This window comes from Cupressus sempervirens, chromosome 8 (genome assembly GCF_028749045.1).
Source record: "Cupressus sempervirens isolate cs-2001-9-10 chromosome 8, ASM2874904v1, whole genome shotgun sequence".
Taxonomy (NCBI): Eukaryota; Viridiplantae; Streptophyta; class Pinopsida; order Cupressales; family Cupressaceae; genus Cupressus; species Cupressus sempervirens.
In genome coordinates, this window is record NC_143125.1 from 74007944 (window position 1) to 74019407 (window position 11464).

The window sequence follows — 11464 nt, forward strand, 5'->3', positions numbered from 1 at the left end:
TGGAAATGAACTGCTGCTAATAAAATGTTATTTTCAGAATTCATAAAACCAAATACATGGCAGATTTATCAACTCACTAATTACTTCAGCAATATTGTCATAATACTCCAGCCCATGCTTACGAACTTGCTGCTACAATACTTTGTCCTCCAATCAGTCCACTACCTTCATAATACCATTCCCTCCAAGCGGCATAAGCGTCAGACAAGTAGTGAAGAAGATATGAGCAAAATATCAAATCTGCCTGTAGCCGGAAATGCAACTAAACTGCCTGATACTAAAGCCAATAAGAAAGAATTCCAAAGGCCAAACCCCAAGGGAATGATGTCTAGAATGTTACAAGAGAGGATAGACGTCCTCAAATGCCAAGAACAAAGCTGCAACTCACACACCAATTTCTTCTCATATTCAACCTGTCTAATGAAGCTACAAATGCTTCCTTTTATTCTATTCCCACGGGTCCGCTCAACTCATATGGGCAATGTGGGATAAAGATGTGTAATATAAAACATATATTAAAATACCCCTTATGTCTCCCTTGGGTACACATCACCATAAAATAAATATTAAAGTAACACTTTAATATTTTACAATTAAATTAGACGTTACTTTAATAAAACTTCAGGCATTAAAATGTATTAGCAATCAGACTCTGAATAATGCGAGTGATAGCTCATCGGAAAGCTCTCACCGAGGAGTATCGAATCCAATCACCAAAATTGACCTGCACTGTGTCCTGCCGACTTACTAAATATAGTAAGTATGCCTAAAACTGAGTAAATCAACTTCGTTTTGGCCCAAACTGGAAATGACTAGGCCAAAACACTCCAAGATCCCATTAAACCCTTTGTTAGCCCTCGGGACCACGTAGAACAAGGCTAACGCACACACACACTTGGTCAACTACTAAAAGAACGTGAAGGCCAAAAGATGGGATCATTACATTCATCTTCTTTGGTAGTTGTACTAGCTCTCGTTCCTTTAGGCATCTCAACTTCTTGAGTCTTCTTAGTAATAGATCTTGTGCTAGCCCTAGTGACAATAATTGCTAGATTTTTTTGTGACAGTTTCACAACTTTCTTGGGTTTGCTTGCTACTAGCTTCCTAGCTTTTCTCTTCTTCTTTTCTGTAGCAATAGGTGCTTCATTGGCTTCTTCTCCCTCTACACCTTCATCAAATTTTGGTTCTTCTTCTCCTTGGTCCTCACCTTGAGATTGGGTAATAGCAAGTGGTTCTTGGCTAGGTGTATCATCTTTATTATCCTCTTCTTCTTCATCTCCTTTATCCTCTTCACCAAATTGTTCCTTGAGCCTTTTCACAATTTTGTTCTTCTTCCTCATCACAATTTTTTTTTTTGAATCCATTGTGACTTTAGACTTGGCTACATCATAGTTTCCAAATGTAGTACCCTTCTTATCTACTTCATCTACCAGTAAAGTAGTGATGGTTGCATATACCTCATCCACATTTATTTCATAAGGCAATGGCCTGAGCCATCTAACCCTTGGAACAACTTGAACATAAGTGAAATGAACATCAACTAGAAAATAAACATCATTGTAATGTTTCTCTACTAGTGGTACTAGTATTCTCAATCTCCACTTCATTGACTTCTTAAAGTCTTTAAAATAGCTGGTCATTACAGATTCAAAATTATCTCCAATTTGTTCTGTATACTCTCTAATCTACACTGCAATAGACCTATTGGTCTTCTAAGGAACTTTTCCAAATGGAGGAAATCTGTTATGCATATAGAAAAATATGCAAACAATTGTTGAACCAAATTTGCATTGTATACTCTTTGTCTTCTTATGGCTCCCAAGTTTTCTGATAACTAATGGAGTTGTAACTTGGCAAGGTCATAAGAATGGTCCTTCTTTACTATCTTATAGCCTAAATGCACAGCTATAAATGGTACACTGTTCAATCTACTAGATTGAAATAATTTATGTGTAGTTACTCTTATTGCAAATGCAATTAAGAGATCAGTGATTATATCTATGGTCATTCCTCTCTTGTTCCATATTGCCCTTGTATTCTTCTCAATTGCCCCTTTTGCAACACTCCTCCTAGTCTTTGGTCTATCTAGGATATGATACCCTATTACTCTCTACACAATCCTCTTTGTGATTTTGATAGGGTTGTCTTCTAATCAGACAAAGTTGTCATGTATCCTGCTTAGAACTATCTTAATCCATTCTGTCTTAAATGTGTTTGGAAAATCTAGGGCATAGGTTAACCCTTTTCTCTCTACAACTTTATTTTCCTCTTTCAACACTTTGTTTTCACACAATTTTCCATACAAGTTTCTAATTTCCATGTCTCCTATACTCCCTACCTTACAAGTGTAGAAACACTTTACATCTTATATCGTTAAAACTTGTGGTGGTATCATAGATAATGCACCTAATGGGTCTCCTTTGTATGCAATATCATAAATTTCCTAAAAATGTGGTTATGTTATTTCATTACTAGTCAACTATACATTTAAAACTTTTTCCCTTAACCATGGTAGTAGAAGAGCTAGATGCCATTACAACTATCTAGGGTTTGCATAAATTCAAATAATGTAGCTCAACACACGATAAATACCTTAAAAAATCTGATGATCGGTGGTGAGTAGTAGTTGAATCTAGTTTGTAAATGCTTGAATCATTTTCTTTAATCCTCCTTAAGCTCTTTGTGCTCTCTTCAATCTTGTATGATTGCAAATAAGTCAAAAATTGACCATATAGCCCTTGAAACTTCATAATAAATACTCAGTGCTTACACAGTTGTAAGCTCATCTCCAACAGTAATTTCAACTCACTCAGCTTCCATGAAAATTCTACCACACTGATGGAAACCAAGTGTGCCTAACCAAAACTATCACCTTCAATAGCTTGACATCAACTAAAGTTTCACTCAGTAGCAATAGTGAACTTTTCATGCTCGACAGCAACATGAAAACTAATTAAACTTCTAGATTCCTTCTAGGTTCTAACCAATACTTTGCATCTAATTTCATGCACATATGATCTTTTTAGAACTTGAATCCTTGGAACTAATGTAAAGTATATCATTGGAATATATGTCCCACACATACTTCTTGATTGCCTAGTTGGGGGTGTTGTGATCACCTAATCCATTGGATGAAGTGATCCCATTTGAACTTGATGTACTATAATCTTCCTTTTTCGTCCATGTCTTGTTCATCTTCAGTTTGAATTCTTCAGCATCAACCTTTCCTTTTCCTTTATTTAATTTATTGCTAGGTGCCTTTGGCCTTGTTGGACAATGTCTACTTATGTGACTAGTCTTTAAGCAACTAAAACATGTAGTATGACTTAACCATCTACTATAATCACTTCTAAAATGTGTTCTAATGCAATTCTTAGGAATATTTACAGATTCTTGACAATAGTGACACCTATACCCTTTATTGTAATTCCAATTATAAGTTTTTCTAGTATGGTTTACCTTTGACTACTTGTTTGATGACCATTTGGCCTTGGATTTGCACTCATATGCTTTATGTCCATACTTCTGACAATTATAGCAATATCCCTCAAATATTTGTGTGTTCATGGCCTTGCTTTTGTATTCATGTGCTTGATGTCCTTGCTTTTGTAACCCATGTACTTCTTCTTAGTACTCTTATTTGCAGTCTTTCTCTTGCAAACATTAGTTGTATGACCTAGCTTTTCACAATTAGGACAAGTAGGCTTGGAGTTCTTACCTTTTTAAATTTTTATTTACTACTTTTAGATGATTCTCCTTCCTAAGTGTTAGTGTACCCTAATCCAGTAGTATCATCATCAGATCTAGGAGATTTCATTAGCTTCTCAAAGTATTTGATGGCTTCACTTGGTTTGTTGAAACTTTCAACAAATTATTTTTCTCTTCTTAGATGATTACTTAGTTGTTCATTCTATAATTTCAGGGTTTTGATCCCAATGTTTTTTCCATTTAATTCATGATTTCAATCATCACTTGATTCATTGTCTCTAGTTACATGTCGGGAATCCTTTGTACTTCTAATGTCTTCTTTTCGAATCTATTAGTCAATATCCTTTTGTCATCTTCAATCATGACTTTGTCTTCTTCAACTTTCTTTCTTAGTTCAATTGCCTCACACAACAATATAGCTTGTGCTTCTTGTTCTCTTTTAAGATCGCTGACCTCTTCAGTTAGAATATCATACTTTTCCATCAAATCAACAACTATTGCATCAAATTCTCTAGATATTCCTTCTATAAATAGTCTAGTAGTGTCAATCTATTTGTAATGTGTGTCATTCTCTTCAATATCTATCTCTTTCCTTCTCTTTAGTGAGCATTTTAAATCATCTCTTTCTTCATTCCAATGATGTAGAGGAAGTTTTATTTCAATCTTCTAATTGTCAATAGTCTTTCCCAACTTGTAGACTTCCATTTTCAAGATCTTTCCTCAAAGTTGCAAAGCTTTCCTTCCCAGAGAACAAAGTTCTCTAATACCAATTGTTGGAATTACAATAGGAAAATTAAACTTTGAGGAGGAGGGTGAGGGGTGAAGAAACACTTAAAAAATTTAACCACAAAAATTATTCACCTCACATCCATCTCACAATTTGCATGTAAACTAAAATACCAAGCTGAAACATATTCATCCATAGTATGAAAACAAATAAACATTCACATATATGACACAAGATATGATTACCTAGAAACCCTCTAATGAGAAGGTATAATTGGGGTGGGGATAACACCCACAAATATTCACTACTATAGTTGTAAAGTGTGTCGAATGAAGGTTATAATGTTTGATCATAAACTATGATCTACCCTGTGAAAAGTATGCCCTGTTAAAGGCTTACAAGATTGATAGATTGTACCCTTTTAAAGGATTTCAACACCTTGTTAGAAGTGTGCCAGGATTAAAGGACTTAAACTTACAATGAAGTAAGCACCCTGTTAAAGGATTTACAATATCCTATTAGGACTACTCTGTTAGGATATTTGACTGATTCACCTATTAGAATGTCTGAGCAATGATCCTATGATTAGCACTCTTCTACTAGATAATAGATTGCCTCTCTGCATGTATCCTTGATCCTCTTTGATTAGATGTATCACTTCTGTCCTCTAATTCCTTTTTGCTATTCTCCTCTAATTGATTTACAATTCATAACCTATGATAACAACTCCTTAGTCACCATGAATTCTTTATTTGCACATGCAAACTTCTCTCTTCACTAATACAATGTTTTAGGGTTTGCCTTAAGAAGACCTAGGTGACTTAGGGTTAGGTATGAATCAATGATTGTGATTCATCCATCTTATGACTTAAACCATCCCTTTAATTGATTGGTTGTATGTATTGCATAGGGATCCTCAATATAGATTTGTCCTTATCATCTAGAATTGCAAAATAATCTTTAAGTTAGCCCAAATAATGGTTTACATAGGATTTCGTGCCATTACAAACAACTATGTCCAAATTTTTTTTACTCGGCACCTTAAGCCTTTGATGCTCAATATCCACTATATCTTCAATGTTGTAACTCCTCCTCTGAATGACTCGGCATCCATTGATCACTTAGCATCTGAATCACTTGACATCAACTGTCTACTTGGCACTTGAGTGACTCAACACTAACTATTTATCTTGCTTGGCATACACTATTTATCTTACTTGGCATATACTATTTATCTCGCTTGTCATACACTATCTGACAACTTATGCTCAACACAAACTAAGTTTTGTCTTATAATTGACTTAAGTGTATTGTCACTCATACGCCAAAAGGAATATGAGATTAACAACATGATAGCTTCTAATTGATATTTTTCATTAAATTTAATTGTTCAATATGTATTTAAGTAATTAGTCTAACTTGTATAACTTAACTAGTATAATTAGGGGTATGGCTTTTTCATGTAGAAGTTATCAGACCCAAAGAGCACATGAAAGTGGCTTTATTTTGATGATCCACCAACATCATATAATTTTATATAGTTTTTTTGAGATGCCTCATGGCACTTTTTTAGATGGCATACATGTCGTGTTGTATCTAGAAACTTTGATATTGCAGACATATTTTGATGGCATGTATCACATTTTGTTGTTTTGTTTAAGATAGCATATGCATCATAGTTGTATATGGATGTACTTTTTATAGAAAAATGGATATATATGACATATGTATAACCTTTTTTTTTTAATATTATCAATTGTTTCTATTTGTTGTGCATGCACATATTATTCATGTTTATGTTATATTTTCTCAAATTTAACTTAAACTTCAATAATTGATTATATGTTTAGTATTTTCATTTAAGTTATTCTAATTTTTCCATTGTACATGAGAAGCATTGAATTTGGAAATCTACTAGGGTGGTCACTTGGATGAATTCGACCAAATAAAGACCATAATAACCCAAAAGGTCTCAAATCAATGTAACTTGGGTCATTAGTGCATAATAAATATAAATGGAGTTATGAAAGGTCTATGTATGCAATGTTTTGATTAAGTAAAAATAGGTTTTAAGGACCTAAAACCTTATTACGAGAGGATAGTCTCAAAAAAGATAGATCATTTAGGAACAAAAAAAAAATAGACCTCCAAAAAGAAACACAACAGGTCATAGACAGAACTGCTAAAAAAAAAAACAAAGAAACAACACTAGGAAAGCAAAAGGATAGCACAAAAGATAGAAAAGAACCAACTACGTGGCCTTAATCAATTCTAGAGCCTAATCAGCTAGCATCTACATGTTTTCTGCTATAGCCTTCACCTCATCCTTCTTGGCTATATCATCAGTCTTTTTAGAATGGGCCCTAGCGTGTTTGTTGGGACCATGGCTATCAATCACCGGAGGAGAGTCTTAGCCTTTATCCATGTCTAGTTTCTTCAACAGGGTAGACACATTGTCAGCCATTTGCTTAATTAACTTCTCAAGGTTGCACATCTTGGCTTCCATCATAGTTACCTTCTCTTGATTTGCATTGAAGTCTCTGTCAATAGCCTTGTTCTTAGCCTCCAATTGCAGAATCTTCTACATAAGATTTTTAACATCCTTAGCACTGCCAACCACTTCCATGAACCTTTCGATATGTATGCAATGTTGGCATGGTGAGGCAAGTGACTTTATAATTATTTGCACGTGATGCCTAAGATAATGATTCCTAATAGAGATAAGTTGTTCACTTCCAAGTTTTGGACCTCGCTTATGACCAATTTGGGTACTAAGGTCTATTTTGGCACTATTTATCATCCTAGAATAGATACCCAAACAAAAGGAGTTAATCAAATTACAAAGATATGCTTTAGATGTATTACATGGATCAACTCCTAAGTGAGATGAATACTTAACTCTATTTTAGTTTTCATATAACAAATCATACCATTCTTCCATTCAAATGGTGTCATTCAAAGAATTGTTTGGTAGAAAGTACAAAACACTTATAGGATGGGATCATTTAGAAAATCATGTAGTTATTGGCCCAAAGTTATTTGGGAATATAAAAATCAAGATAAAATTATAAGGGAGATGTTAAAGAAAGCTTCATATCATCAAAAGAGTTATCTAAATGCCAAGGAGACTTCAAGGGAATTCGTAGTGGGTGACAAGGTGTTTCTTTGGGTTAGATCGTATAAAATTTCTATAGCATTTGGTAAGCATACCAAACTAGTTCCATGATTCATCAAACCATTTGAGATACTTGAGAATATTTGTCACATGGAATACATAATAGCTCTTCCACCATCATTCTCTCACACATTCATAATATATTCCATCTATCATTGCTTGAGAAATATGTTGTTGAACCCAAGCATGTAATTGATTGGAAGATACTATAAGTAGAAGAGGCAAGAGATATCCACCTCAAAATTCTCATAATTATAGACATGCACAATCTATAGATATGGTACTAAATCATCCAATATGTTAACATCCTTTGGACTCAATTTGGGTAATATGGAACCACCTGGGAAGATGAAAGTATAATTAAAGTAGAATATCCTCACTTATTTACTTAAATTGATCTGGCTCAATCCTAAGAGGGGGAGTATGTCATATCCCCTATATACCCTATTAAATTTTGTTTCTAACCCCTAGCCCCATGGTAATTTGGACTATAGATGAATTTCATGCTTAGCTATGTTAGATGAACCTATAAGTGTGTGTGTGTGTGTGTGTGTGGTGTTGGTTGGGACAACAAGTGAGAATTACTACCATACTTAACAAACTTACAACCGAATTTCCATAAACATTAAGAAGCAACTGATGTAACTTTCATGGAACCCATCTTACTTCTTATATGCACCTTTATGAGTTATTCTAGGATGACATAAATAGACAAACTAGTTGCAACATACAAATCTCTTAGTAGAGCCTTGTTCAACCTTTACCACATGTTTCTCATAGATGATATCAAGTACAGGAGCCAGGTTATGTTTTTGGAAGGATTCTTACTATTATATAGTTAGGAGAGTAAAATTAGTAAATCTTGTGCTTAATAGTATATGTTTGACTCCATCCTATTCCATCTCCCTCTATATGGTGGTTGAAGTAACTTAGAAGTAAATAATCATGTTACTTATAATTTTTATGACGTAAGTTATGATCTTATTCCCTAGGTAGAGGTCAACCCTATAAAGGTCACACATGCATAAAACTCCAATAGTGCTACCAAGACTTGTGCTAGCTTGACTTTAGCATAAAGACCACATGTAAGAAGCTTAGTCATTCTCACTTTTAGAATCCACTCAAAAGATAAAATGCAGCCACTTGAGTATTGGATATTCATATATATTACCTTAGGTAAGAGGTAGATTGAAGAACAATGAAATAAGATTTAAAATCATCTCTGCCTCGTCCAACCACAAAAGAAAATGGAAACAATAAAACATAGAGGAACTCATAGGATTAGATACAACTTGTGTGGAAAATTATGCAACTTGGGATAACCACTATTGTAGTTAATGTAGGTCATCTATGACATCCTCTATGTAATGAGAATGATAGCTTCTATTTAGCATACGAGGATGGGAAGCCAAGGGTGTCAATAATAGCCTTGTTCCTTGGCACAACTAACACCTCTTCTCATTTTATTCATAATAAAAAGACTTAACAAAGATTAGGTGAATAAACCTTCTTTCAAGTTACCATGGGAAATAGTTGAGGAATTTTTCCTAACATTCTTGGTTTGGTGTTTACGCTACTAGCTTGTGATGGGTAGGTTAAAACTCTCTACTTCCCAATTAGGAATCTCTTTTCATTTTTAGTATTAATCCAAGTATAGGCATTGGCTTTATGACCAAAAATAGAGTTAGGATCCTATGAGGGCATAGACAGGGGAAGGTATACCTCTAGCACATAGACTAGTCGCCTCTATTTGAGGTGATCACTAAATACTAAATCCTATGACCTGCTTAAGATAAACTTATCTTCTTGAGATTGGTAGTAGCCAAGGAGCATGATATGTCAGTAGACCATCAAATGTACCACCTAGATAACATAGAGATATTGTTGGTTACGTGTAAGTGAGGTAAATGCATATTGATCTAGGGAATTGGGTAGATTCTCTAGGAGCATATGGGCCAAGGGGCCATTTGTGTGTTGATAATTAATCTCCTTATTGCTTAATCATATGATGGACTATAGGGAAAGGAGAATTACTAGTGGGGATAGTTGGATATCATCTAAACAAACTCATAGTATGGCAAGACATGACTTAAATTTAATTTTAGTAGATAAAACCTTAATGGGAATGCTAACTAGAAGTTATAGATAAAAGTGATAGAAAAAATCAATCTCTCTCATTCTGGGCCACAAAATCCACTCAAAGGGGTGGATAGGGACTAGATCCACTAAGGATCTAAGGATCTTGCACTCAAGCACCCTAAAACTAGTTACAAACAAGAGCTTTGCATGCCCTCATATAATTTTCATGGTAAGCTTTTTGGTAGGGCTAGTTGTTTATTTTCAATCATATTAGTTTTGATAATTTAATTGATTGCTGCCCTCAAATTATGATACATAAGTTCTTGTAGATCAAGTTGTAATGGAAAAAGAATAAGAAGTATACTTTGCTTCTCTTTGGGATGATCACAATAGTGGGGACTTTAACCTTGGTTATAGGCACTATAGACAAGAACCCCCACCATTTCACTAAAGAGCCAAACCATTTAAAATATATTTATGATTATACTCATTAATTCAATAAATAGTAGAATAGATTCTATGAATAATCATGTATGTTAATACTTAATATTATAATTTATGATTGCATGTATAATTGTGATACTATTTGTAATTATTACTATATTTAATTCTTCAACAATAAGACTTGTATAGAGTATGCAAGAGCTTACAACCCAACAATATCTCTCATCTAGGAGGTCTTGAGTTTTAGTCTAGTAGAACTTACCACATAGTAATAATTATTTTGAAAAAATAAATAAATAATAAGTAGTCTAGACTTCCACCCATTACCTATAATAAAACATCAATACTTTTATTAAGAATTATTATCATAAAATAATGATTAAACAATATTGTACATAAATAGAGAACTTGTTTGTGTTCCATAAATAAACTATTATTATTACAATATTTATTAGCTATACTATAGATGTTCCAAAATTAAATTTTATCAATAATATTTGTTAGAAGATTTAGTAACTTACTTTATTTTCAGTCTTCTTTAACACTACTATTCCTTTTTCTACTTCAACATTATCAATTTTTTTAAAAAAAACAAGAATAATAAAATTCTAACTTTATTAGAATTAAATTAAATTTTATCAATAATATTTGTTAGAAGATTTAGTGTATTATTTTATTTCTAGTCTTCTTTGAATTGCTATTCCTTGTACTTCAACATTATTCAATTTTTATTTTTTAATATTTTAATTCTAATATTATTAAGAACAAAAGTTCTACTACACCTCTTCTTTAAATTTAAATTTTATTTTAAAAAAAAAAAATCATTTAAAATAAAAAAGACAACAAATATTGCAAAACTATAATTTAATTTCATAGACTAACCCCCTTAGGCAGGGGTTCCATGGGAGGGGCTTGGGTATTATTTTTGTGGAGCGGGTGGCTCCATGGTAATTATTTAGAGGGGCTAAAGCTTTAATTGGAATCTCTTCCTACAAAATAGGAGCCCCGGACTTCTAGCCTTCTCAATTTGAATGGGTGAAAATGGGATGAGGCTGGATTTAGCCCCACCAGCTGAGGGAAGATTTATGCCATTTGTCAACAACCTACTCTTCATTTTCCCACCAAAAGAAAATAATCCCACTAAACAAATTTACAAAGAAATATAATCTTTTATTTTCAAAATTCACGAAACAATCACTTTAGGAACTAAAAAGGATTCAAATATAAATCCATAGGACCGCTTCCCTTTTTCAATACGCCTAAAAAATCTCCGGGACAGGTACACATAGGACCCTAGCCTTATCATCTCATAGGTATCTAAACATCTTTAT